The following is an 8838-nucleotide window of genomic DNA, read 5'->3' as shown; positions in this document are numbered from 1 at the left end:
GAGACTGTTAAGATCATCAAGTCCAACTGTCAACCCAGCACTACCACTGTGTCATGGTTTGAGAGTTCCAAAATCCAATTCCCGAGTTCAAGCCCCCCTCCCTCATCTCAACCCACTGTGAGATGGGTTTTCCAGACACCACACGAGACTCAAAATGGGGAGAAGGGAATATATATTACAATGACTGTACAGATAGAATATTACAATACATTACACACACAATCTCAACTATCTCTACCATGATAAAACAGTATTTACAATGGATCAAATCTCTTCTCTCTCCAAATAAAAGTCCAGGAGGGAAGAAGGAAGAGATCCTTTCTACTTTCAGAGCAGCAGTGTCTCTAGGGCAGCAGGCTCTCTTCTTTTATGCAGCAGTTGTAGCTGGATCTCTGCCAGTACACACGAGGGGGGTATTCAAGCCCCTCAGCCCTTCGACTCCAAGCGAGGGTCTTCTCTTCCATGGGCTGTGTTCACCAGGACAAAGGTCACTTCACCACGTCATATCAACAAAGCGCAGGGGTCTTCGTGACGGTCCGTATCTTCAGGGGATTCAAGCCCCCTTGCAGAGCTCCTGTGCTCTGCTTAACAGCAGCAGGGGGGGGCAAAGCCCTCCTCTGCATTCCTTTGGCCATCCCGGTCCAGCTCTGGGAAGCCCTGAGCATCTCAGCTCCTCTCTTTTCGGTGCTGTAGCACTCTAAGACTCATTAAATAAGAGTCCATCATCTTCCTCCTATCTAGGAGGTCTCAGAGGGGTTTGGGGACTTCGTTTCAGTTCTTACCCAAACTCTCTCTCTCTCTGTAGAGCTTAGTTCTCTCTCTCTCAGACAACTCTGTGTCTTCCTGCTCGGCTGCATGTTTGTTTGCTGCTCCTTATCTTTTGGTTCTCTGCCACCGTTTCTCCGGTCAGTACTGCTCTGCTGCCGTTTTTGCTGCTCACGGTGGAGGAGAAAAAACTCCCAGCCTCTCAGCTACAGATACTTAGCCCAGTTTAACACTGTTCCAAGTCCCTGTAGCCCCCCAGCCGGGAGCTGGGGGGGCCCAGCCCCCAGTGGGGCTCCTACTGCTTCTCCTCGTGGCTTCAGAACATGGCCACCTCTCCAACAACAACTACAACTACTACCACCTTCTTTTCCGGTCTGCTTGTGATATGTTTATATTTTGCAGAAGTGCTCATTGGCTCAAACCTAAGGATCACCACCCCCTGGGGGTTTACCATTTTATAACTTCAGGGGGAAAACTGTTTTTCCCCCCACCACAACACTCCACCCCCTCGCTCTGCGAAATATAAACATATCACAACAATTTGAAAAACTCTAATCAACATGCAGTCTTCAACAAACTAAAATATAATCAAAATCTCTCTACTACATATCAGTACAGCATTATCACAAACTTTACTCTGAGTTCTTACATCACTATAGCTTTACTTTCTCTACAGTGGTACAGTCTGTGTTTTGTCTGGAAACTCTTTCTGTTATCACAAGCATCATAGCTCTTATCTCTTTATCTCGGTGGAACCTCCAAACACTGTAACCACTAAACCACATCACCCAGTGCCAGATCCAGACCACTCTTGACCACCTCCAGGGATGGTGACTCCACCACCTCCCTGAGCAACCTATTCCAATGCCTGACCACCCTAACAGTAGAAAAATGTTTTCTAATATTCAATCTGAATCTCCCCTGTCTCAGCTTGAAGCCATTTCTTCTAGTTCTCTCACTGCAGGCATAGTAGATGACACCAGCCCTCACCTCATTACAACCTCCTTTCAGGTAGTTGTAGAGAGTGATAAGGTCCCCCCCGAGTCTCCTCTTCTCAAGACTAAACAACCCCAGCTCCCTCAGCTGTTCCTCATAAGACATGTTCTCTAGACCTTTCATGAGCCCTATTGCCCTTCACTGGACACTCTCCAGTACCTCAATGTCCTTTTAAAGGGAGGAGTCCAAAACTGAACACAGTACTTGAGGTGGGGCCTCACCAATGTTGAGTAGAGGGGGACGATCACTTCCCTAGTTCTTCTGGCTACACTATTCTTTATAACGGCCAAGTTGCCATTGGCCTTCTTGGCCACCTAAGCACACTGCTGACTCATATTGAGCTGGCTGTCAACCAACACCCCGGGTCCCTTTCTGCTGAATGGCTCTCAAGCCACTCCTCCCCCAGCCTGTAGTGCTGCATGGGGTTGCTGAGATCCAAGTGCAGGACCCAGCATTTTGCCTTCACAGAATCACAGAATATGCCAAGTTGGAAAGGACCAACAAGGATCATCGAGTCAACTCCTGGCCCTACACAGGACCATCCCCAAGAGTCACATCATGTGCCCAAGAGTATCGTCCAAATGCTTCTTGAACTGTGTCAGGCTTGGTGCTGTGACCACTTCTCTGGGGAGCCTCATCCAGCGCCCAACCACCCTCTGGGTGAAGAACCTTTTCCTAATATCCAACCTAAACCTCCCCTGACACAACTTCGGGCCATTCCCTCAGATTCTGTCACTTGTCACCATAGAGATCACAAGGAAGTTGTAGACTGCAATGAGGTCTCCCCTCAGTCTCCTCCAGGCTGAACATATCAAGTGCCCTCAGCTGGTCCTCATACAGCTTCCCCTCAAGGCCCTTCACCATCTTCATTGCTGTGCTGGTTTAAAGGTAAACCGGCAGGAGAAATGAACCCAACTCAAAAGAGATTATAAATCAGAATTACAATTTAATAAAAATAATACAATAAATACAATTATACAGATGAACAATTGGGTTTAGCCCACAAAAACCTAGATGTATAACCCGGCACCCTGGGGCATGAACAGAATGTTGTTCGTTGGCCCCTGTGCCCCACGTGGTCCCCTAAGTCCAAAGTAAAAGGAGAGGAAAAACCTGTTGATGCGAGTGATGGTCGCAGTCCGGTCGAGAGTGGTGGTCGCAGTCCGGTCAAGAGTGGTGGTCACAGTCCAGTCGAGGTTCTGGTCCTCCTCTGGATCTGACAAGTGGTACCAGAAGTCCCAAGACCCCAAGATTATATACACTCAGGTTCGAGTGGGAATGCCCAGTACCTCCCCCAGGGTGGGGAGTTCCACAATGGGTGATGTGAGTCGTGAGATATTTTTGGAATCCTTGGCAGCCCATTAGCAGACATGACCCCTCAGGCTGGGCGTGGAGGTGCTAATGACTCCCTAGATGGGAGTTAACATCACCCATAACTATAGCCTGAGGGGTCAGGTGCGCTCTGGGCAGCTGCTGCAAATGGTCTACTGTTAACAGTTCCTGGGAAATGACATGGAGGGTGTAGAATACACAGTTTGGGTTACACCCACACAGTGATGAACTGCTCCCAGCTGCTCTAACTAGGACAATTGCCCTCCTTTGGACACTCTCTAATAGCTTAATATCTTTATATAAGATTGCAGTGACCAAAACTGCACACAATACTCAAGGTGAGGCTGCACCAGTGCCTTATTGAACCTCATGCAGTTGTCCTTAGTCCATTGATTGAGTCTGTCCAGGTCTCTCTGTAGAACCTTCCTACCCTCGAACAGATCAACCCCCCCCAACTTGGTATCGTCTGCAAATTTACTGAGGATGCACTCAATCCCTGTGTCCAGATCATCAAGAAAGATGTTAAACTGATGCCTTAAGCCCCTAATGTTTTTTTATTTCTTTTAATATTTGTAAGACTTGTAAGTTTTATAAGCAGTGAAAGTAGAAACCCTCTCTTCTTTGCCCTTGTTCCTTTCCCTTTTCCCTGTAGCACCCTTGTTTACACATTCCTTAACCCTCTTACCCCATTCTATGCTCCCCATATCAACCCTACTCCTGAATCCAATAGAAATGTTTAGTCTTTTGTCAAGGTTAGGCCTAGACAGTTGACAGAACAGCATATCTGGGCCTAAACCACAGAATGAAGTCAAGAATTAGATAACTATGTACCCTTTGTGCTCTGATGATGATGAAGATGGGATGAATGGAGGGTCCCGAAATGCACCCCAGACTCATTTTCAGGGGGTGGACCCCGGGGCGGTCCAGAGGAAAGGCCACAGGGTGGATACATCTGGGATTGGATGGATGATGTTATAAAATGTAACCTCTCGGGCACAGGGGTACGCGCGCGTCTGGTAACATCTTAGCCTTGGCAAATAAAACCCTTTCTTATCTCACCCCTAATTAACTGCTCCGGAGATTTTTTCAGCACCTAAATCCCACGGCAACAAACAGGACCAGCCCCAAAACTGAGCCCTGGGGAACACCACTAGTGACTGTTTGCCACCTGGATTTAACTCCATTCACAACTCTCCGGGCCCGGCCATCCAGCCAGTTTTTTACCCATCGAAGAGTCCACCCATCCAAGCCATGAGCAGCCAGTTTTTCTAGGAGGATGCTGTGGGAGACAGTGTCAAATGCTTTACTGAAGTCCAGGTAGACAACATCCACAACCTTCCCCTCATCTGCTAAACGGGTCACCTGGTCATAGAAGGAGATCAGGTTTGTCAAGCAGGACCTTCCTTTCATAAATCCATGTTGGCTGGGCTTGATCTCCCGGTTGTCCTGCATGTGCCATGTAATGGCACTCAGGACGATCTCTTCCATAACCTTGCCTGAAACTGAAGTAAGGCTGACAGGCCTGTAGTTTCCCAGATAATCCTTCCAAATCTTCTTGTAGATGGATGTTACATTTGCCAATTTCCCGTCAGCTGGAACTTCTCCAGTTTACCAGGACTGCTCATAGATGATTGAGAGTGGTTTGGCAAGTTCTTTCACGAGTTCCCTCATTACTCTGGGGTGGATCCCATCAGGGCCCATAGACTTGTGACTGTCTAATTGGCATAGCAGGTCACTAACCATCTCCTTCTGGATTATGAGGGCTTTACTCATCTCCCCATCACCAACTTCCAGCTCAGGGAGCTGAGTATCCTGAGGACAACTGGTCTTGATATTGAAGACTGAGGCAAAGAAGGCATAAAGTACCTCTGCCTTTTCCTCATCCCCTGTCACTACACTACCCTTTGTGTTCAACAAATGATGGAGACATTCCTTGACCCTCCTTTTGCTGCTGATGTATTTATAGCAACTTTTTTTGTTCTCTTTAACTGTAGCAGCCAAATCAAGTTCTAATTGGGCTTTAGTCCTTCTTATGTTCTCCCTACATGACCTCGCGACATCCTTATAGTCCTTCCTGACCCTCCTTCCAGAGACGATAACTTCTCTTTTTTTCCTCAAGTTCCAGCCTAAGTTCTCTGTTTAAGCAGGCTGGTCTTTTTCCCCAATTACTTGTCTTTCTACACATGGGGACAGCCTGGAACTGAATATTTATCAATTCCTTTTTAAAGCACATCCAGCCTTCCTGGACTCCTTTGTCCTTCAGTACTGACTCCCAAGGGACTCTGTCAATCAATCTCCTAAACAGGCCAAAGTCTGCCTGCCAGAAGTCCAAGGTGGGAGTTCTGCTGGTGCCCCTCCTTACTTCACCCAGTATTGAAAACTCAAACATTTTGTGATCAGTATGCCCAAGACAGCCCTTGACCACCACATCACCCAGTTCTTTGTTCCCAAACAGGTCTAGCAGGGCACCTCCTCTGGTAAGCTCATTTACCAGTTGTGTTAGGAAGTTGTCTTCCACACACTCCAGTAACTTCCTAGACTGCTTCCTCTCTGCTGTGTTGTATTTCCAGCAGACATATGGCAAGTTGAAGTTGCCCACGAGTACAAGGGCCGGCAACTGTAAGACTTCTGCCAGCTGCTTGTAGAATGCCTCATCAGCCTGTTCATCCTGGTTGGATGATCTATAACAGACTCCCACCTTGCTGACCTTCCCCTGATCTTTACCCAGAGGCACTCAACCTTGTAATCTTCATCATCATCAATTTCAGTACAATCAAAACACTCCCTAATGTACAGTGCTATCCCACCACCTCTCCTGCTTTGTCTGTCTCTTCTAAAGAACTTATAGCCATCCATTGCAGCACTCCAGTTGTGAGAGTCACCCCACTACGTTTGGGATAGTGACTGCATCATAACTTTCCTGCTGCACAATGGCTTCCAGCTCTTCCTGCTTGCTGCCCATACTGTGTGCATTGGTGTAGATGCACTTCAACTGGGCTAACGGTTTTGCCCCTGTACAGGCCTGCCACTCCTATGCTCATCTCTAGTGAGCCTGGTCTTATCCCCTTCCTATTTCAAGCCTAGTTTAAAGACCTCTCAGTCAGCCCTGCCAACTCCTGGGACATAATCCTTTTCCCCCTCTGAGTACCCCATCCAACATGAGCAGGTGCTCTGCTATGCAAACTGCCACACTTGGTTGCTATCTTTCTTCACTAGTCTGGGAGCTGTTATTTGGTGTTATATAGGCCTTTCCCTATCACCAGTTAAAAGGCTGCTTGACCTTCTCTAATCAGAGGTCAACCGAAACAAAGGCTGTGCACACCCTTTGATGAGGATAGCTGACTTTTTGAGAAGCTGCTAGAGCTGCCCTTACCTCAACCTTAATGGACAGCAGCAGGCACTCTCAAGTTTCTCTGAGGGTTCCCAGGAGTCTCCAGATCTCAGACAAAGTGCCCAGAAATTCAAGGAGATCTGAAGAAGACCTCAAACTACTGCATCTGTTGGCTGCCTTTTTCTGTTGTGATCCACACTAATCATTCTTGACAATAAGGATGTGTTGCAGAAACACTTGTGGACAGAATGTTTGTTTAAAAGTCCAACTAATTTAATAGGATATTTTGCATAGGAAAATGTTCATGTGATGGGTGTACATGGCAAGGTTTTGGTGGTGGAGGGGACTGCAGGGGTGGCCTCTGTGAAAAGAGGTCAAAGGCTCCTGATAGCTGCAAAATGGTCCAGCACAGTGGCATGCTCTTTCTGTGCTGGAAGGTAGACATGGATGTTTTGGGAAGCTAGAGCTGAATTCCTTAGTTCTGCTAGTCCTCTTGTGACAGGTTACTCTGGGTAATATCCTTCATGTTAACACCTATGTCCTGAGTAGGAACATACTCAAGGCCAGGTTGGATGGGGCCCTGATCAACCTGACCTAGTGGGTGTCATCCTTGCCCATGGCAGGAGGGCTGGAACTAGATGATCTTTAAGGTCCTTTCCAACTCAAACCATTCTGTGATTCTGTGAAAGGCTGCCCTGTGCCAGACACAACCAGTTCCAACCAGCTCTACAATGGACCCACTGCAGGCCAAAGCTGAGACAATCAACAGAGTTGGTGGCACCTCTGTGAAAGGGCAAAAACACCAGACAGGCAGAGGAGAAGAGAAAAAAAGATTGAGAAACAGCAGAGGGAACACCAAGGTCAGAGAAGAAAGACAAGAAGGACAAGAAGGAGGTGTTTCAGGCACTAGAGCAGATATTCCCCCACAGGCTGTAGAAGAGACCATGCTGCAGCAGATATTCACTGCAGTCCTTCAAGTATCCCACACCAGAGCAGCTGGATATTTCCTGAAGGAGCTGCAGCCTGTGGAAAAGCCCACATTGAAACAGATTCTTCTAAAAGGAATTGAGGCCTGTGGAGAACCCACACTGGAGCAATATTTTTCCTGAAGGACTGCAACCCTTGGAGAGAACTCATGCTGGAACAGGGAAAAAGTGTGTGGAGGAAGGAACAGCAAAGAGGAACTGTTATGTACTGACTGTAACTCCCCTATCCCCACACTGTCAGGCAAGTAAAAGAGCCTGGAATGAAGGAATAAAGTTGAGCCTGAGAAAAGAGGGGAGTGAGGTGTTATTTTAATTTTTGTCTTTGTTTCTCAGTGCCCAAATCTCTTTTAATTGGTAATAAACTAAATTAATTTTCCCCAAGTCAAGTCTGTTTTACCCATTACAGTAATTGGTAAGCAATCTCCCTGTCTTTACTTCGACCCATGAGGTTTTTCATCCCTTGTTTTGTTGTGGAGGAGGAGTGAAAGAGTAGCTGGATGGGCACCAGGCTGCTGGCCAAGGTTAACCTACCACATGAAGCAAATCTCTCTAACAGGCTGATCAGTTTCTGTCCGGATGGTGACAGGATCCTCCATTGTAAGGCTCCTTGTAACAATGTCTTCCGTTGGATCAGCTGAGACTCCCTGAACTATTTTTCTGGTGAATTTTTATAATCTACATGGCTCCTCCTACATGACCCCTCCAATGTGTGCATGAGCCATTGCTATTTGTGAAGTAAGATACACGCAGGTACTCCCAGAAATGCCAAGGCAGTGGAAAGAATCCAAGGAAATTTATTTTGAAGGCAAGAATGCTAAAAACTTAGAAAGAAATCATGCATCAGCTGCGAAAGCTCTGGGCCTGAGCAAGACACACCTCCTGTTCTCTTCCAGGCCTCTTATCTTCTCTGTCCTCCCTCCCCCAGGCCCTCTCCGCTGTGCCAACCTGTAAGATCTGTTTCTCTCCCTATAACAGAGAAAGAGAGAGCCTGCAGCTTTCTCTGTGATGCAAAAGGAGAAGGGAAAGAAAAACATCCAACTATTTTTGAGAAAAGTACTCTTAGGCAGGAAAGACTTCCTAAGCGAAAACAAGTCCTAAACTCCTTGTTACAAATTCTTCTGAAAGGATATTTACTCTTACACTGTTGATTATCTTCTCTTAACTATGTACAAAAGACTGCCCTGTGTGACCATTTTTGCATCTGCAGAAACAGTTTCCACTGACTATTTACAAGTATCTTATCTATGTACAATTAGGTCAATTCTACAGCAGGCACTACTTGGGGGAGTCACTCAGCCTGCCAGATTCTCCACCAAGGATCTTAGTCAACATACTGAAGCATATGAAGTAGTGCCTATCAATTGGCAGGGACTACCTGTGGGAATCTCCTGGACTGTCTGAAATTCCCACTGGGAGAGATCCTGTAGC

General features: G+C 46.9%; 1 long non-coding RNA gene across 1 annotated transcript; it reads right to left on the bottom strand.

Moving 5' to 3' along the window:
- Nucleotides 1-936: 936 nt before the first annotated feature.
- On the bottom strand, nt 937-7156 carry LOC113959651. Its single transcript, XR_003531893.1, has 3 exons — nt 7146-7156; nt 5792-5795; nt 937-1072 (listed from the first exon to the last, which is right to left on the bottom strand). It is a non-coding gene; the product is annotated as an uncharacterized LOC113959651 (long non-coding RNA).
- Between the last annotated feature and the right edge of the window lie 1682 nt (nt 7157-8838).

This window comes from Corapipo altera, unplaced genomic scaffold (genome assembly GCF_003945725.1).
Source record: "Corapipo altera isolate COAL_440 unplaced genomic scaffold, ASM394572v1 60837, whole genome shotgun sequence".
Taxonomy (NCBI): Eukaryota; Metazoa; Chordata; class Aves; order Passeriformes; family Pipridae; genus Corapipo; species Corapipo altera.
This window is presented reverse-complemented; position numbering and strand designations above follow the sequence as displayed.